Genomic DNA, 25,140 nt, shown 5'->3' on the forward strand with positions numbered 1-25,140 from the left:
TAATAATATAAGTAATCAACTTGACTAACACAACAAAATATAAAAATAGATTATTTATAACTATCACCTACAGAAACATTTTAGAAAATATCTTCCCAGGCTTTTTGTCTTTCTTCTCTTCCTTCATTCTTTCCTTCATTTTTTTCCTTCTTCCTTCCCTCTCTCCTTCCCACCCTTCTTTCCTTCTTTCTTTTTGTCCACATATCCATCTATCCTTGTATTTAAAACACAGCATTGCCTGTAATCCCAGCACTTTGGGAGGCCAAGACAGGCAGATCACGAGGTCAGGAGTTTGAGACCAGCCTGGCCAATATGGTGAAATCCCATCTCTACTAAAGAAACCAAAAAAAAAAAAAAAAAAAAAAGAAAGAAAGAAAAAAAAAAGAAAAGAAAAGAAAAAGAAAAGAAAATTAGCCAAGCATAGTGATGTGTGCCTATAATCCCAGCTACCCAGGAGGCTGGGGCAGAAGAATCACTTGAACCTGGGAGGCAGAGGTTGCAGTGAGTCGAGATTGTGCCATTGCACTCTAACCTGAGCAACAGAGTGAGACTCCATCTCAAAAAAAAAAAAAAAAAAAAAAAAAAATTACATCAAACATCAACTTTCTATAAACAACTTTTTAAATGAAGCAACATACTTTGAATGTTTTCCATGCCAGTAAATGTACCTCTACTTCATGAGAATTTTATTTCGTTGTGTGAATGTCCCATAAATTATATGTACAGTCCCTTATGATTGGAATTTATATTAAAATTTTTTTCTATTATAAGAATTTCTATATAAACATGATTTACTTATTTATTCATTCATTCAATTAACGTGTATTGAGCTGATACTATGTGCCAGGTTCTGGGACTACAACCATGGTAGTAGACACAGCTCATGTTTTTGTCTTTCTGCACTTCTGTGATAAATAAATAAAACCAGATCATTTAAATTTAGTTTGAAGTAACAACATTTATTTTTGCCAAGACAATCTGTATCATCAGTTAGAAGGTTAATACAGCTGGCTATTATTTCCCAAGGCTGTTAAAATATTTTACATAAATAGCACCATAATGTGGACTTGGAAATAATAATATGTACTCACAAAGCATCCATAGCCTATATTAATTTAACTGAAAAATAATATAGTAGTCATATTGTCTGACCACCTCTACAGCCACAGTAAACTGATGCTATCAGGCAAATGCTTAGAATTTATAATTTTATATACCTATTTTCCCATAGATTTTGGTTTTATTGATCATTTGTGGTTTTGACACATATAGATGTTTCCGCTCATAGAAACCAGGAAAGTGAAAACAGGGGTGACATCATGTATAAAGCACTGGCTGGGAGCCAGGGATCCTCAATATGAAACCAAGTTCAACTACTTATTAGCTACTTGACCTTTGGAGGTCATCAAATATTCCTGAGCTTTAGTTTCCTGCTCTGAAAATGAGAGCATAGTGCTGGATAATTTCTTAGTTTCTGTCAGTCTAGCAATTTTGAACCTGTGGGTTTTTCATTGTTTTTACTGGAAGTTAACACTGAAGTGGTTGAGGACCCTGTTATGAATATTGATTCCATCTATCAAAGCCAAGCTGAGAGGTAGGGCTGACAAAACAATGAATACAATGAGAGCTCTGAGCCAAGGAGTGATTTGATATATAAAATTACAAAAGATTATTCTCACTATATGTGTTTGAATCCACCGTAGAAAGTCAAATGCAGAAGTAGAAAGACCAGCTGGAAGGCTATTACAGTTGACAAGGTGAGATATTACAGCAGTCTCACTGGAGATGGTGAGAAACAGCCACATTCTGGCTCTATTTGAAGGTAGAGCTGATTGGACAAGCTGGTAACCAGGATTTAGGGGGAGAGGCAAAGGGATGTTCAGGTTAACTCTATAGTTTTTGGCCTAAGGAACTGGATATATGGCGGCTGACATTCACTGAGTGGAGTGTCCTGAGGTTTCCATGAGCATGAGTTGGGGAGGAGAGTCAAAATTTTGTTTTTGCACATGCTATGTTTGAGGTATGTATTAGACATACAACTGGAGATGTTTGAATGTAAGGCTGGATATGTGAGGCTGAAACTCAAGAGAAAGTTCAGGGCTAGCAATTTAAATTTGGGAATTGTCAGTATTGGCTAAGTGATCATAAGGCAATTGATCTTGATGTATCTGGATTTACTTATTTGTAAAATGGAGGTAATACTTTTTTGTGAAGTTTAAATAATATATGAATTTTATACAATTTTTAGCACATTGCCTATTATGTAGTAAGTATATAATAAACATCAGCTGTTCCTCTTCATTGTGATGATGGAAGTATAGGTGGACGGATTGGTGATTCACTAGTTAATAAACATGAATAGTCTTTAATTGTGAGGTTTGGCCCATCTTGGAAAATACAGAGAAGAAGTTTGTTTATCTGGTTTTAGTGTAAGGTATAAGAGAAAAGGCAAATCCTAGAGGTTTACTTATATTAGTGTCTGGATACATGTGGGTTATTAATTACACCTTCCAAGGAAAACCAAGCCATGAATTCCAGGGCCATATTGTCATGGTTGACTCTGCCAGCTCCAATCTTTGTGCTTGAAATGTGGTCCTGCCGCCTCTTGCCTAGATGGAAATGTTAATTAGAAAAACCTGTGTAGTTCCTGAGGCACTCAGAGAGAATCCTTTTAATAATTCAGCCATCTGTATTTAGCTGGTCCCTCAATGTCTGGGCTAGGTCTTGTTAGAAATAAAGAATAAAATATTAACAGGAGAAATGTAAACAATCCTGGCTTGAATTACAATTTCCAGTTTAAAAATGTGTTCATAACTCACAGAAGCTATTATATGTGTGATCTCTGAAAATGAAATTGGCTGACTGACCTCCTAAGATCCCCTCTTAAACACAAAGTGAATATTTCACTATAATGACCAAGACTTTGCCGTTGAGGTTAGCAGCTTGAGCCCTTCTACTCACTAAGAATTCCTTCAGTCATTCAATCACTATAGATGTGAAGAGCAGTTCATGTAAGCCAAGCATCCAAATAGCTGAGAATTTCAGTGCTTTTGGAATTGTGACAGCTGAGTTGTCATTTGTTAATAACCCCAGAGTCTTCTCTCCAACACATAAGACAAACGAATCCCTGCAAGATATCAAGATGTTAGAACCAAACATTTATTTTGAGATATTTACAGATTCACATACACTTACACAAAACAATACAGCTAGATCTCATGTACCCTTTACTCAGTTTCCTTTACTGGTACCATCTCATAAAATTATAGTGTAATATCATGATCAGAATATTGACAATTCATTTTTACATTAAGATTTGCTATCGTTAGAATTATAGATGTCAGATTGGAAACTGCAACTCAGAACCACAGACATGCAAAGAAAGACGTCTTAGCCAATGCTGTTTTTCCTGGTTTGTACCCCATGTTGTTCCCCTCCACCTGTGGGCCTGGATGGGCATTCTGTATGTTGAGTGGTGGTTTGTGCCTCTCATTGGTGACACTCAGCTCATCAGTAATTTCTTGTTCAATGTTGGCTTTCCCTTGTGACTATAACCTAGAAGAGCACTATCATCTCTGTTATTTACTACTGTTTTTATGGAATCTGGCAAAGTATCTGGCACTCAAAGAGGCTGGATGACTTTGACTTGGGTGAGAGAATCAACTAATCTGCCCAACTGAGAGAAGTGCCTTTCAAAGAGGCAGGTGAGAGAAAATCAGGACGTTCATGGTAATCCTACTGAAAATCAGTGTTAGTAAGACTTTTGCTTCTTTGAACCCGAATCTCTCTTCAGAAAGATTCCCAACTAACAAAGCAACCAAAATACTTACATGTGCAGACACAAGGGAAAAATATAATTTTTTTAAAACAATCCAATCTAAGCTAAGTATTAGGCAAGCACTGAAATGTCTTGAAATCAAGTCTGAAGAAATAATCTATTTCAGAATAGCTTTCCTGATGAGGAATACTTTTTTTGTTGTCTAATGTTCTGATCAGCTGGACAATCTTAGCTGAATGATTTACCCTGTAAAATGACAATGCAAGTTAGTATTTCCCTAAACCTTTCTTTTGATCACCCAGGACACCTACAGACTTCTCTCTGGGGATAATGGAGCATTGAAAATTGGGCATTTTAAATAGCATGGCAGGTTATCTGAAACAAATAGTCTAATAAAGAAGTATACCCATATGGCTAGCCCTGAGAACAAATAGTATATCTTAAAATTAGTATATTTATTGTTTTTTCTATAGAAAAGTTTGGCTTTTTGGAACACAAAATAGCTGGCTGACTTTCTATCCATTCTCATTTCTCCAATGCTTTAAACCATAAGATTTAACTTAATTTTCAGTATCTGACTTGAGATCTTCCAAGATTCCTCAGTCTGCAAGGTGCTTTGTTCCCTTGGCACTGAGCAGTCACTTGGTATAAAATGGTGATCAAAACAAACATGGCATCTGACATTATAGAGCTTATTTTCTAATATAAGGAGCAGATCAGATATCAAGCAAGCAGATCAATGAATTATATACTCATTAATTTTGATAAACCACTACAAATGAGTGAATGAACCAGCAAACTGAGGGTCAGAAAAGCAGCCCTGAGAGGGAGGAGCCAGCCTCACATACACAGCAGGGCTGTGGTGTTCTCTTGGTTAACCCAAACAATTTCACAGAACACGAACATCACACAAGACCATGCTAAAATGTTGGGGTCAAGACAAGGACTCTAATCGTGTAAGAACATAGATAAAAGCATAAACATTTTCTAAATCACAAAAAATGATCAAGTATCTCCTGTAACAGTTTGAGTGACTGCTGGTTTCTTAAACGTTTTCACCTTGTCTGACGTTCTCATCTCCTAGGTAAGAATTATTAAGATACCCAATCATAGAATTATGCCGGTTTCTAGATAACATCCAATTCAAAGCAATATCCCATTTCCTAGCATCATCTCCCAAATCATGTAACATAAGCCTAAATTTTGTGATAAGCCCTCTCTAACACCCAACGGTCACCCCAAGTCACCTCCATCTCAATGTCATCCGCTCTTCCTCATTGCAGCAAGTGAATAATCCCAACATTATTTAAATTAAGGTACATTTTTGCTGGACTTTGCCTTGAGGGCATTAATGAATGAAACACACACCCCCCCTTTTTTTTTTTCCTAAGGCCAAAAGACTTTGTCCCTGATTGAACTGATGATCTGAGATTTGGAATAAAATCTGACAACATGTAAATACACCTGAAGAAGAAAATAGCTTAGTCAATAGTGACTTGTCATGGAGTAAAAACCAGAAAGGTCTAGATGCCTAAGTGGTATTTAGAGAAAAATGTTCTGAGAAGGTGGAGGTCAGCATGAATTTTCACATGCCTTGGGAGAAGGATGACTTCTTGGAAGGAAGCTATGAAAAATAGAAACCAGCGTGGGGAGATATTTTAACTTTTCAAAGAAGAGTTTTAGACCAGTGATACATGGGCAGGAAAATAGGAAGGAAAGTGAGCCATGTTCTACCAGTAAGTTCCTCTTTCTATCTCAGGTAAATCTTTCATGGGGCTTATTAAGCAGTTTTCATTACAGAGTTTTTAGGTACATTAGCAGGCAAAAGAACACTTCTTTCCAACAAACAGCTCTCAGAAGTCATAAACAGAAACTCTTAATATCTGGACACCCACCAGAATAGCAATCGCACTCCCCAAATGTACTAAAATAAAATCAGCTGGCTCCATGTGAATTCAGAAGAAGGCAGGATAAATCATAATGGCTGAGTTAGTATCCCTTTAACCCAGAGACCAAGATTTACACACTACAACTCCATTAACTTTATTCTCTGCTGAACAAAGCTGGCTGGAAAAAAAATGTAATTCTAGGTATTTTATTACCTGCTAGTTTTAAACAGTCTCTTTCAGATTAGCTCAGGTTCTTTTGGATACATAATCAGTCAGATTATTAAATGAAATTCACTTTATGCATGTTTATTTCCTCTCAAAAGTTTTCCCCTTCCTTCCTCAAAATCCAAGTGGCATTAAGCAAAGAAAAATCTTTTGTGTACTTGCAGTGATGAAGGAAAGAATGCAGGTCGCTGGACTGTTACCTGGGCTCTTCTTGGCCTTCATTGAGTTTAATTCTTGTCCAGCCTGGTCATTGAGCCTCTTTGTATATATGTCTCAAATTCAAAGCTGATAAATTTGTTCTTCCCACCATGGGTTTCCTTCCTACTTCCTCTTTCTTGTCCCATAACTTGGACTAATTTTACTGCCTTTGGGTCTGAGCCATGATGATATTAAATGATTTCTACCCCCCTTACTTCAGCTTTGAGGAAGACCTTAAAAATTGCCCTAGCAGACCCATGGCAGGCCCTTCTTGGTTCTTAAATTTCAAATACTAGAGATAACATTTCAAATACCATATTATCCCAGTCATCCCAATCTATGCAGCACTGTGGTGGTATCTAGGGAGAGGCAAGTCAGTTTAATGGGTCGCTTTCTGTCTAACTATGCAGTGTAGCCATTTATATTCTTCTGCAGCTGCTTCAGGTCAGAAGGTTGCATTCTCCCAGAATTATATAGGCAGAAAGCTGCTTACAGCATCCCATATCAATATATCTTATGTTTTATTACTCCCCCTGAGGATTGGCCACCAAAGATGGATAAAGGTTGATGAAAAATAAGAATCCAAGTTTCTTATCACCCTAAAAGCATTCTCTATTTCCCCCTTAGATGAGAACTTACAGTATATTCTATCCTGAGTTTCTTTTACCCATGGCATATAGAAAAACCTCATGGATACAGTCACCAGGCCTGTCTCTTGATACGGAAAAGAAGTTTTTGCAATTTACATACATTTTTTTCTCTTTTTGACAATGCCTGACTGTCAAAACTATTATCATGTTATGGACTCAAAATAAATCTATTTGACAGTCAACATGGAACAAGGATTTTGTTATTGTAGATGATGCCTTTTCTTCCTCTAAGGCACTGAAACCCATTAGAGCAGGGGGTGGATGCCTAAGATACTGGATTTAAGATGAATGAAAAATATCCCAGTTTAACATTTTCAAAAATATGATATCTATCAAAACTCTAATTCCATCCAGTCATGATTTCCAACTTTGGTGGGTTTGTGGGTGTTTATGTTATTCATCTTCTCTGAGCCAATGAGTCTTTCTCTGACATCGTAAGTGATGTGTTGATTTATAGAGTTTGTTACTTACTCTCTCACTTCTTCAATTAGGGGATAAGATCCACAAGCGTAGGGCTCTTAGTCTATTATATTCCCAGAGGTATCTCCAGTGCCTGGAACACAGCAGGGACTTGTAACTATCTGTTAAATGAAGAAATAAAAGAAACAGGCTTTCCTGTTTGCATTTTACAACAAATATTAAGAAAGTCAGATTTTATATGTAGCTGAGAAAGTGGATTGTTAATATTTGCTGAAGAATGCTTAGAAAGTTATCAATTAGGTGCTGAAGTTACAGTAGGGAACAGACATACTGCGCCAGTTCTCTGGAAAGTTATTTAACCCCTGTGAGCCTGAGTATTCTCGTGTGTAAAACAGAGATATGGCTACCTACCCTATAGAGTTGTACTTATATCACAAGTTCTCAGTGGATGTTAGTGTTCTTGCTGCTTCACTGTCCCAGGTGTCAACCTATAGGGTGATGTGAAAAGTCAGAGAAGAGAAGGGAGAAAAAAGAAATTGAACACGGACTTGGTCTTCTACCATAACCGGAAGCTGCTTTAGCTCCTGTTGGTCATTTTTCTCTGATTAACAAGGAGTCATCTTGTAGAATCACTGTTGGTAGTTCCAGAGAATTACTCCTATGGCAGACTATACAAGGTTACCCATCATGGAAATGGCCTGTGACCCTCTCAGAGGCCCTTAAGTGGCTTGGTTTCAGGCAGGCAGCATTCTGGTTCTTTGTCTTCAAGCCAGTGAGATCGAATTGGCTGTTTTCCAAAGTGTGTTTACAGCTCCCTGGACACTCCTGTTCTTCCCACATTTGATAACAGCTCTTAGGTTCTAACCTCTACCACTTACAAGCTCTCTCATTTCTGACATCTCATGAGATGCAATCCTTTGATCTTGATATCAGTTGAAATGGAAATATCCTTGAGTTTTATTTAAGTTGTCTTGTCATTAAAAAAACAGTTTTTATTAATTCAAAGAACGCTATTTGGATTTATTTTTGCAATGAGGTACTTTTGCTTGGTGCTATTCAAGCCTGTAGGCACTCAAACATAAAAAGCTTCGTATATTAATCCTAGAATATTGAGTTTTAATGTTACAGGTTTAATGTCTTATTATTAAAATCAGGAGCCTCTTTCCATGGTGGTATGTCTTTATGCTGTAGAGATTTCATCCAGAAATTCTCATGATAGCCACACACAGATTTTAAGCAATATTTAGCTTCCCAAAATTTGGGCAGCAGAGGAAATATTTGTAAGACATGGTCCTCCTCTCCCTTAATCAGATTATCTGGTGATAACAGTGGTAATGATGGTGATAATAATAAAAGTACCAACATTATTAATAACATTTATTGAGCAGTTACTTACTGTGTCATCTCAGACACCACATTAAGCACTCTTCGTGCATTAATTAATTAATTTTAAAGGAGCATGTTTAACTTATTTTTATCAATGTATAACACTTATACATATTTATTGGGTAAACATCATATTTTGTTACATGCATAGACTGTGTCATGATCAAGTCATGGTAGATAGGATATCCGTCACCTCAAGCATTTTTCATTTCTATGTTTTGGGAACATTTCAAAACCTGTCTTCTAGCTATTTTGAGATGTGCAATACATTGTTTTTAACTATAGTCACCCTAATTTGGTATCAAACATTACAATGTATTTCTTCTATTTAACTGTGTTTGAACCGGTTAACCAACTTCTTTTCATTCTTGCCCTCCCACCCCCAGACACTTTCCATTCTACTGTCATTCTAGTCTCTATCATTGTACTCTCTACTTCCTTGAGATTAAATTTTTTAGCTTTCACATATGAGTGAGAATGGACAATATTTGTCTTTATGTGCCTGGCTTGTTTTATTTAACATAATAACCTCCAGTTCCATTTACATTGCTGCACATGATAAAATTTAATTCTTTTTTATGGCCAAATAGTATTCCATCATGTATATGTACCACATTTCTTTTATTCATTCATCCACTGAAGGACACTTAGGTTGATTCCATATCTTTGCTATCCATGTATTAATCAATTTAATCCTGGAAAAATGGCCTATGAATGAGTATTCCCATTTTACAGGATCAGGAAACTGGTCTCAGGGAAACTAAATGACTTGCCAAGATAGTAGAGCTGACTTCAGAAAATTTCCTTTATCAAGAATGCTTTGGCTATATCATCCTATTTTGTTCTTTGAACAATCCTGTAAGGTCGAAACATTAGCTACATTTTCCAGTGGGGGGTCTAAGGCTCAGAGAGGTGAGGTAACTTCTCCAAAGTCAGACTGAATTCACAGCACAGTTGGGATACAGGACAACAAAGCCTGTACTCATAAATCACAGGCTAACTCCTATTGCAGTGGCATGATGTCTGACAAGAAAGACACTGCCGTTAACATGGGGTATGTCTAGTTAATACACAAATGCACATACATCCTGCACTTTAAGATAATTTGAATCACAAAGCACTTCTAGATAGCTTTGAAGTGAGAGTTTGGGAAAGTTATTCTCAGAAGTAATGGTGGAAAGCAATCAGATAGATTGGAGGGTTTTTGAAAACACCTAATTACCATCCAGCAGGTGTATACCCCTAGGCACCTTCAGCAGGTGAAATGGTATCTGGAGCCTGAGTGAATATTTCTTTCACTAAGTGTTCCTTTCTGTCAACATTGTGCTTCTGTGAGCTGTGAGATTTAATAACAGATGCTCTGGGATCATTCTTAAGCAAAAGAATTGTCTTTTTTCACTGGAGATGCATTTTCCCACCTTGTGTTCACCATGAGCGTATCATAAGAGAAATGATCGCCTGACACACAAGCAATGGGAAGTATAACCTGGAGTTGGGTTTCACATGATTGTAATTACAGAATCTCAGCTTCATTAACATAGTTTTTTATACATGACACTTTTTTTTTTCCTCATAGTAGCCTTTATTTGAAATGAACACCTTTCAGCTTCAAGGCCAAAACAATTATGTTCAGGTTGAAGAACAGTTAGTTTCTACTTATGTGAGAGTAAAAAAAGTTATTGTCTCTGTTTGTTTTCCTTCCCCATTTGTATTTGGTTCCATGTTCGCTGCATGGCACACCAATACTAAACACTTCTCATTTGTCTGAAAGTGAGCATGGGATGAGAGGTCTCTATGTATAATTTGGGTTAGTATTCTGCTGTGTCAAAGCAGTTATTCAGTGTTTTGAATCCATGTCAATTTAATGATCTTATTCAATAAGATATGAGAGGAAGAAGGCAAACATATCCCCTGCCTATATGTGGCTTAATAGTCTGGCAGAGGGGCAAGGTAGGATATTTTGTCTTCTTCACTGTTGTGCTCAGTGCCTGGGACTTAGTAAGTGCTCAATAAATACTTGCTGAATGAGTGTATGCACCATATAATAGTTAAGGGTTATGAGAGAAGGATTTCTAGAGGGTCATGGAAATGTACAGTACTGGTTTGATTTCCCATGAGGAAGGGAATAAAGAGTTGAGGCAGATGCTCTCAGAAAGAAAGTTCCCACAGCATGGCAGAACAAAACACGGCCCCCATTGTCAGGTAAGGAGGAGTACGGATCCTACTTCCACATTTGCCAGGCTTGAAAGCATTGACAAGTTATTCCTTCCAAGCCTCAGGTTTCTCAAATGTGAAATGGGAAATTATTCATATGATGCTCTTAGTTAGTGACCAGCACATAATAGACAGTCAGTACCTGTAGTTATTGTTAACTGCAAAGAACCTATTGTGGTCTCACTGTGCAGAATTATGTTATTCTTTTCAAATGAAACTTCGCAGTGGATTCAGTGTTTTAACAGAATCGTGAAGGAAGTCAATAATTGAATGCATCAAATGGGGGAGGAAAGTGCAACCTCTCAACTCAAGATATTTTAAGGTGTGACAGATTTTTAAAATGTTTCTGTTACATGCATCTAAATGGCTGGTGTCTTCTTAAGAAGAGCAGAATTTTCTATTATGCTGCGTCACGTCTGTCTTTTGATTTGGCGGAAGTTGTTAGATCTCCCTGAGGTTCAGTTTCCAAAACTACAAAATCGAAAGAATAAAAATAAATATATAAAGGCATTAACTTCTATATCTTAGTGGGTTTTTACTAGGACTATGTTTGCCTAGGATCTTCTTTATTGATTCATCTATTCACCAAATATTTAGTGGCCACTGGTTATACACAGTGCATTGTGCCAGTCATATGATGGAATATCTGCTTGGAGAGAGAAGCACAGGGTAGGGTGGTGGGTGGAGACAGACTTGTGCAAATTATTCCAGTGGAGGGTAGTAGGTGCTGTGGTAGAATACAAATGCTATGAGCATATTATGAATAGCCAAAGCAATCATAAGCAAAAAGAACAAGAAAGTATCACATTACCCAACTTCACACTGTACTACAACATTTCGGTAACCAGTACAGCATGGTACTGATACAAAAACAGATGTTAAGACCAATGGAACAGAATAGGGAAAGTACAAAAGCAGATTATAGACCAATGGAACAGAATAGAGAAAACAGAAATAAAGCTGCACACCTACAACCATCTAGTCTTCCACAAAGCAGATGAAAATAAGCAGTGAGGAAATGATTGCCTCTTCAATAGATGGTTCTGGGATAGCTGGATAACCACATGCAGAGGGATAAAATTGGACCCCTACTTCTCACCTTATATAAAAATTTACTCAAGACAGATCAAAGACTTAAATTTAGGACCTCAAACTGTAAAAATCCTGTAAGAAAACTTAGGAAATAGCATTCTGGACATCAACCTTGGGAAAGAGTTAAGAGTTTATGACTAAGTCTTCAAAAGCAATTGCAGCAAAAACAAAAATTGACACGTGGGAATGAATTAAACTAAAGACCTTCTGCGCAGCAAAAGAAACTATCACTAGAGTAAACAGATAATCTACAAAATGGGATAAAGTATTTAAAAACTACGCATCTGACGAAGGTCTAATATCCAGAATCTATGAGGAACAAGGAACTTAAAGTATTCAACAACAACAACAACAACAACAAAAAAAACAAAATAATCCCACTTAAAAGTAAGAAAAGGATATGAACAGACACTTCTCACAAGAAGACATACAACTGGTCAACACATCTATGAAAAAATGCTGAATATCACTAATCCTCAGAGAAATTCAAATCGAAATCACAATAAACTACCATCCCACACCAGATAGAATGGCCGTTAGTAAAAAGTCAAAAAACAAAAGGTGCTGGCAAGTCTGTGGAGAAAAGGGAACACTTATACACTCTTGGTGGGAATATAAATTAGTTCAGCCACAGTGGACGGCTGTTTTACAATTTCTCAAAGAACTACAGACAACCGTTCAACCCCGCAATCCCATTACTAGGTATAGACCCAAAGGAAAATAAATTATTCTATGGAAAAAACGCATGCACTTGTACATTTATTGCAGCACTATTTACAATAGCAAAGACGTATAATCAACCTAGGTGCCCATCAGTAACGGATTGGATAAAGAAAATGTGGTACACACACACCATGGAATATGACACAGCCATAAAAAGAATGAAACCATGCTCTTTGCAGCAACATTGATGCAGCTGGAGGCCATTGTCCTGAGCAAAATTAGCAAAGAAACAGAAAAACAAATGTCTTATATTTTCACTTATAAGTGAAAGCTAAACATTAGGTACACATGGACATGAGGGTGGAATTAACATGACTACTAGAGATGGGAGGGAGGGAGAGGGACAAGGGCTGAATATCAATGTATTGAGTAATATGTTTACTACCTAGGTGATGGGATCAGTCATACCTCAAACCTCAGCATCACTCAGTATTCCCAGGAAATGAACCTGCATATTCAATCCCAGAATATAAAATAAAATTTGAATTTAAAACAAAAAGAAGAAAAAAAAAGGTAGAAACATGTAGAAAGATTGGGCACGGTGACTCATGCCTGTAATCTCAGCACTTTGGTAGGCTGAGGCAGGCAGATCACTTGAGGTTAGGAGTTCGAGATCAGCCTGGCCAACATAATGAAACCCCATCTCTACTAAATATAAAATAATTAGCCAGGCATAGTGGCGGGGCCTGTAATCCCAGCTACTCAGGAAGCTAAGCAGGAGAATTGCTTGAACCTGAGAGGCGGAGGTTGCAGTGAGCCAAGGACACTCCAGCCTGGGCAACAGAGGGTCTTGGTTTAGCATCGGACTGTCATGGCCACCAGTTGGATCTTTGGCTTTCTGAATCTCAATTCCAAATTTAGTGTGTGATACTGCTTGTCAATAGATCTTTCATGCATGTTTAGACTGCACTCAGCTCAATTCCATTCTAAGCATTCTTTTGTCATTTATCAATAAAGGCATATCTCCTGATATCTCTTTCAATAATTCAATAAAGGGATATTTTCTGAACATACCTTGTGTTTTAGATACTCTGCTCTGAAATCAGGAGTGAATGAGATTTCATCCCTCTCCTAAGAATCCTCTAGCCTAGGAAAAGATGTAGGAAACATATACATTACTATAGCACAAGACAAAATATGGTAAAGCCATCAGCAGGAACAAAAGGCAGGAAAACAATATATGCTTAATGTTGGCGCAGCTAGCCAGCCCCATGTCTTTAGTTACCTGCTTATCCACTTGAGCCACCTAAAGAGGTTTAGACACCTATTTTGTTTTGTTTTGGCAGGTGGTTGATTTTATTTAACTTTAATTTTAAGTTCAGAGTACATGTGCAGGTTTGTTACATAGGTAAACTTGTGTCATGGGGGTTTGTAGCGGAGAATATTTCATCATCCACCTTTAGACCAGCCCAACTAGCCCTGGCCCCAGGTCTTGGGCTTAAGGATCCAGCTCTGGCTTGCTTTTGGTTGTGCTGCTATGAACTAAGAATGCTTGGGCCAAGGGCTGTGTCCATCTAGAACCAGTGTCTTCCTACCCACATCATCATGTGCTGGGTACTGAAGACCCTAAGATTCTCAGCATAAGTGACCCTGAATCTGTTTCCAGGTTCTTTCTTCTGTGAGTTTATTCTCTTAAAGTTAGAGAAGAATGCTGGGAATGTGCATGCATGAAGTGACCAAGGAGTGCACATTACCCAAGGTTAGAGATGAAAGGCTCTGGTGTCCAAAGTCCTGTGTTCTGTTCTCTGCAGTGCAGGCTGGAGCCAGAGGTGAAGATTGGGCGGAGGGCAGGTAGGCTGAGGAGTGGGCAGATTGGGCAGAGGGCAGGTGCGCTGAGTGGGCAGATTGGGCGGAGGGAAGGTGGGCTGAGGAGTCTCAATTTGTCCTCTTGCTTCAGGCCCTACAAGTGTTGACACAGATTTGGTTAGAATTGTTAATTTCCACCGTTTAGGAGAAAGTGCAGGGGAATTAGCTGCAGGCTGCAGGAAGGGCTGACCCAACATATTTGAGAAGAAAGTATTGTGTGGTAAGTGTGGTTAAAGGTTTCCTGTTTTCAAACATGCTTATTAACTACATGTCACAGTAATTCCAGCCTTAGCCGTTCATTCCTAAGTTTAGACATTAAATTTTTGTTAAAATGTGAATACTTATTAAAGGGTAAAAATACATCTTTATTATTCACCCGTAGCAATTAACATATTTGCATGCATTTATTTTATTAGCCAGTAACCTAGTGAAGCTCAGAGGAAAAGCCACAAGATTAGGAAAATTCACTCGTGGTGAATTATTAAGTGTCTGGAAGAGTATCAGAATTCCCTGAGTCTGCTAAGCTTATAAGATTCAGCACTCTAATTGTTCACTTCCACCACTACTACCATCACCACCATCAGCATCATCAAAATAATTAAATACCAGTAACTAATATTAAGCATTTGTTATGTGTCAGGCTCTGTCCTAAACACCTTCCATAAATCATATCCTTCGGTCTTCACTGAACCTGTGATGTGGGTACTTTCATGAACACATTGCACAGATGATAAAAAAATAATGCACAGAGAATACAAATGATTTTCTCAAATCCCAGAGTTCTTGCCTATGAAGGTAGCAAGCAGCATCAGGATTTGAATTCAGGACTTCAGACAGCTTCTTCCCATTGACTTAAGTTTCCCACTTTATTTGCATGTGTCTTTTGTCAGCCTGATTTACTGACTTATCCTTTATGTGTCTCCAATGCATCACAGGAATTTAAAGTGTAATGTTAGATCATCTTGTGTATAATAATTAGTCTTTATTGCTCTTAGTATAATAATTGTCACATTCTTTACTCAGTGGCCACTTGATATCAGTCAAATTCTGGTCATTAAGAGGCAGAGGCGGTTAAAAATTTCAGATTAATATGGGTCTACTGTGTTTATTTAGCTAACTAATGGGGTGATGAACTTATATAAAATAATTACAAGGAAAATCATCTAAGAATTCTTACATCATTCAAATAAGTCTTTATTATCTTTTCAAATGTATGGTAAAATACAAAATTTTAAACGTAAAAAAATAGGTAAAAATTGTAAAATATAACAGTAATTTGTTACTTTTTATTTATATAAAAACAATATTTGATTACTTTTATTATTCCTACACTATACATAGTCCACTTTAAATGGAATATATTATCTTTAAATTTTATTTATTTTTAAACGAATTGCATTCAAATGAATGTTATCTTTTTTGAGAGCGTGGAAATAAACATCTGTAACTCTAAACCAGGAGTTAGCAAACTATAGCCTGGAAGCCAAATCTGGCCCAGAGCCTACTTTTAAAAACAAAGTTTTACTGGAAGATGATCAAGCTCATTTGTTTACATATTGTTTATGGCTGCTTTTGTACTATAATAGCAGAGTTGAATCATTGTGATAGAGACCTTATGGCATGCAAAGACTGAAATATTGATAATCTGTCCTTTGGGGGAAAAATAGTTTGATGACCCCTGCTCTAAACTATGTGTCTGTAGTAGACCACTTTTGCACTGCAATAAATGAATACCTGAGACTGGGTAATTTATAAAGAAAAGAGGTTTATTTTGGTTCAGGGTTCTGTAGGCTTTACAGGAAGCATGGTACTGGCATCTGCACCTGGTGAAGGCCTCAGGAAGATTCCAGTCATGTTGGAAACAAAGGGGGCCCTGGTGTATCACATGCTGAGAGCCGGAGCAAGAGAGAACAGGGAGGGGCCACAGTCTTTTAAACAACCAAATCTCATGTGAACTCATAGAATGAGAACTCATTACCATGAGAACAGCACCAAGCCATTTATGAGGCACCTGCGCCCATGATCCAAACATTTCCCACCAGGCTCCACCTCCAACATTGGGGATCATATTTCTACATGAGATTTGGAGGGGACAAACATACAAAATATATCAGTGTCAAAACTAAAATACTAGTTGGCACACATTCCAGTACTACCCGAGAGTCCCCTAACATTTGAGACTTTCCAAATAGATAAAAACAAAGTGGTGTCAAAATAATTTTTAGACTCTAAAGTCCTCAGCCAGTTAAACAACATGTTTTGTTTTATCACTACCTGAATTTTAAAAACATTACAACATCAAGGTGAGGTTATCTCAATCCTGTGACTGCTCTTTAAGCTAAAAATACGTTTATCAAAATCAACCAAAGTGAGAGAGATGGAAAACAACAAAAACCACAGAAGATATTGTGATAAAACACAAATCAAGTATTTACTCTCTTTAATCTAAAGCAGAATTAAAATGTGAGAAGATGAATACCAAATTTCATGTGAGAAATACATATTTTCTGCTACGTAAACTTATTTTAAAAATACAGTCACACTTTTTCCCACTAACAGAGATCCATTTGCAGAGGCTTGTCTCTATGTCTCTATTAAGGGGATACAGCGATGTTTTCCTACCTTGATTAGATTGTTCAATAATATCTTTGCAAGAAATTGACTTTCTCTTACATTTCAGCTGCCTTCTATGTAAACCAGACCTAATCTACCTGCTATTAACAGATTAATCCTTTAAAGCCTTTCGATGGGATATGTCAGAAACCAATGGTGGCTTGAGAGACAACCTACTGGAGGTAATGCAAGTGTTGCTTGGTAAATTTGGTGGGCCTAATTCAGCCACCGTTTTTAATATCTAATACTTTATTCCCAGGTATGCCCGCCTAAAAGAAATCTTAAAATGCCGAAAGAAAACCCTTGCATCTATCTTTCACACACAAAAATCACATAGTGATAAATACAAAAGCAGATTTCAGAAATGTTGCTGGAACAATTTGGAATTGATATGCATAAAAAAGAAGGAAAGAAACCACAAACAAATACTCTAGCCATATTTCACATGATATACAAAGATTAACTTGAAATTGAATAAATGTAAAATAAAAACTATGAAACTTCTAGGAAAATGCTAAGTGGAACACTGAACAATGATGAAAATGACCAATGGCTGGCTGTCCAATACAGTAGCCACTAGCCAAAGAGGCTGTTGAACTCTTGAAATGTGGTTAGTATAACTGAGGAACTAACGTTTTAATTCAATTTAATTTTAATTAATTTAAATTTAAATTTAAGGCATGTGACTGGTGACTGTTGTGTTGGACATCAGAGTTTTAGAAGAAATTATAGGAATACATATTTGTAATTTGGGTCAGGCAAAGATTTCTTAGCTTGAAGAAGCACTAACAGTGAAAGACAAAAGATAAATTAAACTTTATCAGTACAAAAGTCTTATGCTTTATAAAAGACACTGTTAAGAAAATGAAAAGACAAGTTACTGAACTGGGAGAAAATGCTTACATGAAATATCTGATAAAGGGCTTGTATTCAGAATATACAAAATATTCTCAGAATGCAATACTAAGAAAACAAATTGGGCAAATTATTTGAACAGAAACCTCAATTAAAAAAAATAGAAAAGGCAAATACATACAAGAAAATGTGTTCAACATCATTAGTCATTAAGTACATTCAAATTAAAACGGCAAGATATAACATATATCTAAAAGAATGGCTAAAATAAAGGGGGAAAAGCCTAAACAATGTTGAATTCTGGCTAGTACGTGCGGCAGCTGAAACCCTCATACATTGCTGGTGGTAATGCAAAGTGTCAAAACACTGTTGAAAGACAGTTTGGCAGTTTCTTATGAAGTAAAATATACATTTATCATATTGCTAGCATTGTGTTGCAGCCAAACATTACTGGTTCATGGGAGCCCATTATGCACATCTATTTGTCTCTGCACATTCAGTGATGCCATGTTGGGAGATTGAAATGGGTTAGAGTGGGAGTATTTACACTGCAGGAATTGGCAAATGCTACAAATCAGACACTTTTTCAGGGAAAGGGGAAGAATCAATTATTAAATGTTTACTAGTAAAGCACTCCATGTGGTCCAACAATTCTAGTCTTAGTGGAATGAAAATATATTCATCCAGATACACATACATTAATGTTAATAGTAGCTTTATTCATACTTGCTCCAAACTGGTAACAACCAAAATGTCTATCAACTGGTGAATGGATAAACAAATTATATTACATTTATTCATGAAATATTACTCAGCAACAAAACATAATGAATTACTGATATATGTAAGAGCACACACTCTCTTTCCTTTAAAATAGAAGTACAAACATGAATGAAACTAAATATTTTTTTGGGACCTGGATCTACAATATTTTCTTCTAATGTTACAAATTGTCACAATTGTTTGGACATGAAAGATACTTCTAAACTGCTAAGTAAGCTATAGTTGCTATTAGTTCAGCAAACGGATTTCAGAAGATATGTCATATCTTTTATGAAATTAAAGAGCTTAGAATTTTCCCTCTCAATTAAGTTTCCAGGAGTGGCTGATTTAATATGATTTCTGATACTCTGACATAGCACCAATTAACAGAGTTTAGTTTTAAATCCAAATTCAAAGAGCAAATGTCTTTTAGCACATAATTTAATGTCTATTCCAATTTACCACTTGTGTTTTTATTGATTTTACAGAGGCCCTGGGATGGTTCTGCCTTAGTCATTAAGGTACTAATTCTGTTAAATACTTGTTAAGAACTAAATTACCTACTCTTGCCAAACCCTGGTGAGTCAATGCTATAATGTATAGATGAGGAAGTGCAGAATATGACAGTCTGGTTGGATTTTTTTTCTAATCATATTATATTCTAATATTTCTGGTCAAGTTGTTTAAGGATTTTATGAAAATCATCTTTTACAGAAGTCACCTTTCACCTTTCATTATTGTATAATTTTATAAGATAGATGTGTCAAACGGTATAAGTTAGCTTATTATTTCTGTCCTCTGAAGTGTTGATTTCAGGCGAAAAATGTAGAAACTTAGACAAGAGCCGTGAGAGCTGCTTTTGAATGCAGTAAATCAGTTTAACTTAATTGTATTAAATATTATTTTTCTAACGCAAGATCCCAAGACAAAAACAGACAAAATGTTTGTCAACATGAAGTAATTCTCTCTTTAATGTCCAATGTATTAAAGCCAAGACAAGATAGTAGGAAAGATATTTTATTTGAAGGTGTGTGTGTTGGGGGTGGGTGGGTAAAGAATTAAGCATTGTTATATACTCTAGCCACTGGCTACTACGCCTACAGTATTCAACTTGGGATTCCACAACATTTGTTGGTGAGTGCCCTGGGATTAAGTTTCCTGGAAATCATTGCCAAACTAGACTTGAACAAATTAATCTAGATAGCATAAAGCTTGACAAGCACATTAGTAATTTTTAACACCTTGAGAATACTCTCATTGCTGATTAGATGAAGTTATAAAAATATACCTAAATGAAATGTTCAAAACAAAATAGAATATGATTTTTCAAATTTCTGAGTAGCTTAATTAGTTGTTTGTTATTATAAAAACATAATATGTAAATGAAATACTAAAACAAAACAGAGGTCTAGAAGTAGAAAACAATAGTCTTTACCCAATCCCATGACTTGTATGTATATGTGTATAGATCGATTTTAAAAATAAAAGCTATGTCACATTGTGCATCTACTTCTACACATTTTACTCAATTGTGAATTTATCATTAACTTCTTCCATGAAAATCCCTACAGAGCTTCCTCAAGGCTACATGTAGTTAAGTTCTAAAGGTACTTAGCTGAAGCCCTGTTAATGAATTTGTAGAGTTTTAAGTTTTTCTCTATTATGGTGCACATCGTTCTCTATTATGGTGAACATCGTTGACTCACTTATTTGCTTGCTTCTATGACAGTCCCTTTGGATAGGTTAGAGGAGATTTTGGTGTTGAAAAAAAAAACATGTTTTCTTGAGAAGGAAATTGGGTGATATCAAATTGGAGATTTGGAGTGAAGTATAGGAAGGAAGAAAATTAGTTTGCCACAGGAAGGCTGAATTCATCAGGCTATGACCAGATTAGTGATTTATGTGTAATATCCAGTGCTGTGTATTCTCCATTTCAGCAGTGTGGCATCATTGTGTCACATACTTTCATCTGTTATCTCTTTATATTGACTTGATTTTTAAAACCAATTATACCATTTTCAGGCACACTTCTTTATATTGGGAAAAAAATAGATATCTTCAGGTTATCTTTGACTGACATTTGTTGCATGGAATAAAAAGAATAATATCAAAGTGGCAAATGCTATGAATAAAATTAAATAGAGTAATGCACAAGAGCATTGCTAAAGGAGGAAGACTTTAGCTGAAACAAAAAGTGAAGGCCTCTTAGAAGAGGCAATACTCAAGGAGAAACCACATGACCAAGAGGAGGCTGTCACGCGATTTACTAAGAAAATTGTTGATTTTCAGATAAAGGAAACTATGAGTACAAAGAAACTAAGGAACTAATTTGGATTATTCATAGAACAAAAATTATTCCAGTATATCTAGAGAGAATGATAGAGGTCAAACCATGGAATGCCTTGAGTACCAGAATAAGTAGTTGGGTGTTAGAAAAACAAAATACTTCATGTTCAGTCAGAGCTATTGGAGACTTAAACTGCAGAGCATCATAATATGACTGATGTGATTATATGGTTGATTTTGGTTTTATAATTTTTTCTTTTTTTCTTCAACTTTTTTTTTTTTTTTTTTTTTTTTTGAGACAGAGTTTCGCTCTTGTTACCCAGGCTGGAGTGCAATGGCGCAATCTGGGCTCACCGCAAACTCCGCCTCCTGGGTTCAGGCAATTCTCCTGCCTCAGCCTCCTGAGTAGCTGGGATTACAGGCACGTGCCACCATGCCCAGCTAATTTTTTGTATTTTTAGTAGAGGCGGGGTTTCACCATGTTGACCAGGATGGTCTCGATCTCCTGACCTTGTGATCCACCCGCCTCGGCCTCCCAAAGTGCTGGGATTACAGGCTTGAGCCACCACGCCCGGCTTCTTCAACTTTTATTTCAAGTTCTGGAATACATATGCAGGATGTGCAGGTTTGCTACATAGTAAACTTGTGCCATGGCGGTTTGCTGCACAGATCCACCCATCACCTTGTATTAAGCCCAGCATCCATTAGCTATTCTTTGTGATACTCTTCCCCAACCCCTGCCTCCAACAGGCCCCAGTGTGTGTTGTTCCTCCTACCACGTGTCCATGTGTTCTCATGGTTCAGTTTCCACTTAAGTGAGAACATATGGTATTTGTTTCTCTGCTCCTGTGTTAGTCTGCTGAGGATAATGGCTTCCAGCTCCATCGATGTCCTTGTTAAAAACATGGTCTTGTTTCTTCTTATGCCCACATAGTATTCCATGGTGCATATGTACCACATTGTCTTTATTCAGTCTATCATTGATGGGCATTTGGGTTGGTTCCATATTTTTGCGATTGTGAATAGTGCTGCAATGAGCATATGCATCCATGTATCTTTATAAGAGAATGATTTATATTAATTCATTTGGGTGTATATATATCTATACTCAGTAATGGAATTTCTGTGTCAAGTGGTATTTCTGCATCTAGATATTAGAGGAATTGTATGTGGCTAATTTTAAACATTTGTTTAGTGAATGGACTAAGAAAGTTAAGGGTGGAAACAAGGAGGCAATGGAGGACAATATTTAGGCCACACATTGCAGATTGAGAGTCATTATGGATTAAGGTTGTATTCTGGAGGTAAGACCAATAGGACTTGGTGATGAATCAAATGTACAATGTGATAGAAAAAGATAAACTATGATTATCTTCCAATCTAAAAGAGGAAGTTTTTTGGTGTAAAAGTAATTTTGACATCTCACAGTGCTTCAAAAATGAAAAAATTTGGAGTCCAGAGCCTACTAGGGGTTGGTTTTATTATAAACCCTTTCTGCTTCTCTCTGGGATCCTGAAAGGTGGGTGGTGCCCCGGGAACGAGGATGAACCAAAAGTAAAGCAGACTTCACAAAGTCTTCATCACAGTAGAGTTGTTCGAACGCCCTCCTCCTCCCAAATCTCAGTCTCTAACACTAAAATTAATGTGAGTCTGAGCTGCTAGGGCACAGCTGCCAAGCTGAAACAAAGTGATAATCTTTCCTGTAGAAATATAGGCTATCACTATGGATTAAATTATTTCTACAAACAACATTTAAAATGAAATTTCCAAAATATAGTCAAAGATAGCCAGGTATAATGTGCTGCTATTTCCTAGACTACATTTTGAGGAGGTAGGATCTACTACTAGCTGACTTTTCAACTGACATAATGGGAAAGCCAGAAAAACAATGAGATGATATTTTCGATGTTTCAAAAGAAAGGAAGCTGCCAATAATGAATTCTATGGCCAATCAAAATAGACCTCAAAAAGGAAGGTAAAATAAAGATATATATAGATGAAAAGTGAGTGATTTTTGTCCATAATCCCCAAACTAAAAACTAAAGAAAGATCTTACAAAGAGAAGAATATTCCCAGAGAGAAACTTAAAAAATTAAGAAGATATTAAGAGTAAAATGGTAAATTGATTATAAATATAAATGATGTAGGCAGAATTAAAATATACAATAATTATAGCATACCCTTCAGATGGGGATTAATTGTGCAAAAGTGTTCTAAGTTCCTTGAAATTGTAGGGAAGAGGGTAAAATAAAAAGACTAATCGGCATTAGATTATGCCAGGTTAAGAGAACATGTTTTAATCTTTAGGATAGCAATTAAAATAATTTCAAAAAGTGTATTATAATTATTAAAAAATAGTATAAATAAATAATCCATACACATACACACACAGACACAGAGACATGAAAGAGAGAGAGAAAAAATGTAGGGCAGGAAGAATTCTTAGTAGATAATTTAGAGACAAATATATTAATAATTGTATTAAATGCCCCAATTAAAAGCCAGTTATTTTTCAGATCGTTATTCCACTAAAAGAATAGGAAAAGATACTCCATAAAACCACTACCTGTTGGTGATCAACATCGGTTGCCTATTGTCAGGAGTAGAAGTTCAGGCACTTCTGTCCATTGCATCTTAGTATCTGAGTCGCTAAGGAAAACAACACAGTCAAGCACTGGGAAAAAAATGCTTTACTCACATACAGAAGAGACAAAGCAAGGGAAGTTTAACAGTGGGCATCTGTTTCCTGTGGTCATTGGGCCTCTCCCAACAAAACTCAAAAAGGAATTACAGGATAATAATATTATAGGGCTGCCTAATTCATGAGGATAGATGTAGAAATTCTAAACAAATAATTAGCAAATTGAATTCAGCTATCCATCATGCTGAATGAGCTTATTCAGAAATTCGAAGTTGCTTAATGTTGCTTGATTTTTAAGTGTAATGTGCCACATTAATGGAATAAGAGAAAAAAATCATTTCAATTAATGCAGAAAAGGTGTTTGATAAAATTATTTCAGTTTAAAAGCTCTTATTTTGTAATGTTATATCCTTGTCCCTAGATAGTTCAGTAATGCAAGAAAAAAAACAAGGATTGGCAATGAAGAAATAACACATTCATGGTTGGCAGATGTTAAAACAATTAATAGGTGATATTAGCAAGGTTGCTGAATAGGTAAATATAAAAATCAATTAAATTATTATATGCCAGAAATAAACAGAAAAATGAATTTTTAAAATACTATTTATAATATTATCAAAATAACCAAATACTAAGAATACAATTATAGGCTGGGCGCGGTGGCTCAAACCTGTAATCCCAGCACTTTGGGAGGCCGAGGTGGGTGGATCACGAGGTCAAGAGATCAAGACCATCCCGGTCAACATGGTGAAACCCCGTCTCTACTAAAAAAATACAAAAAATTAGCTAGGCATGGTGGCGCATGCCTGTAATCCCAGCTTCTCAGGAGGCTGAGGCAGGAGAATCGCCTGAACCCAGGAGGCGGAGGTTGCGGTGAGCCGAGATCGTGCCATGGCACTCCAGCCTGGGTAACAAGAGCAAAACTCCTTCTCAAAAAAAAAAAAAAAAAAAAAAATACAATTATAAAAGATATGGAATTTTATCAATAAAATGATAAAACATTATTTAAAGAAATTAAAAAATCCTAAATAGAAAAATATATGATATGCATAGACTGGAAGAGATTTAATCCTAGAGCTATCAATTATCCTTAAATTAATTTTTAGTTTACTTTTTATACTCAATGTTGGGTGTCACTATCTTGATAGGTAGTATTTTAGAAATTGATGAGCTGATTCTAAAATTTATATGGAAATACAAAGCCCTATTAATAATAAAAACACTCTTGAAAATCAACAATAAGCTAAAAGCAATTTTTCTACCATATCCCAAGATTTATTTGAACACTACAGTAATCAAGGCAGTGTTCTATTTTCATGAGTATAGACAAAGATTGCTATAGAACAGAATGGATTTCTGTAATGACCATGTACACATAGGAACACATGATTCAAGAGAAATCTGGTGCTACAGAGCAGTAGGAAAATAATGGTCTTTTCCATAAACGATGCTGGGAAAATTGGAAATCCACAGGGAAAAAGAAAACTTCACACCTGACTCAGACCATATACAAAAATCAAATCCAGGTGAATCGAATACTTACATGTAAAAGATAATACAGTAAATGATTGAAAATAAAATATAGGAGAATATAAGCTTGGA

At 36.3% G+C, this 25,140-nt stretch overlaps 1 protein-coding gene and 1 long non-coding RNA gene across 3 annotated transcripts in view; one reads left to right on the plus strand and one right to left on the minus strand.

The window, feature by feature from the left end:
* TAFA1 (TAFA chemokine like family member 1) overlaps positions 1-25,140 on the plus strand; it is a 568,772-nt gene that overhangs the window by 89,308 nt on the left and 454,324 nt on the right. The gene's annotated exons all lie outside the window — the stretch shown is intronic.
* LOC141585387 (uncharacterized) lies at positions 949-23,543 on the minus strand. The gene is made up of 5 exons (XR_012518823.1): positions 23,464-23,543; positions 13,590-13,662; positions 7,572-7,648; positions 7,212-7,293; positions 949-3,127 (listed from the first exon to the last, which is right to left on the minus strand). It is a non-coding gene; the product is annotated as an uncharacterized LOC141585387 (long non-coding RNA).

Source organism: Saimiri boliviensis, chromosome 8 (assembly GCF_048565385.1).
Source record: "Saimiri boliviensis isolate mSaiBol1 chromosome 8, mSaiBol1.pri, whole genome shotgun sequence".
Lineage (NCBI taxonomy): Eukaryota > Metazoa > Chordata > Mammalia > Primates > Cebidae > Saimiri > Saimiri boliviensis.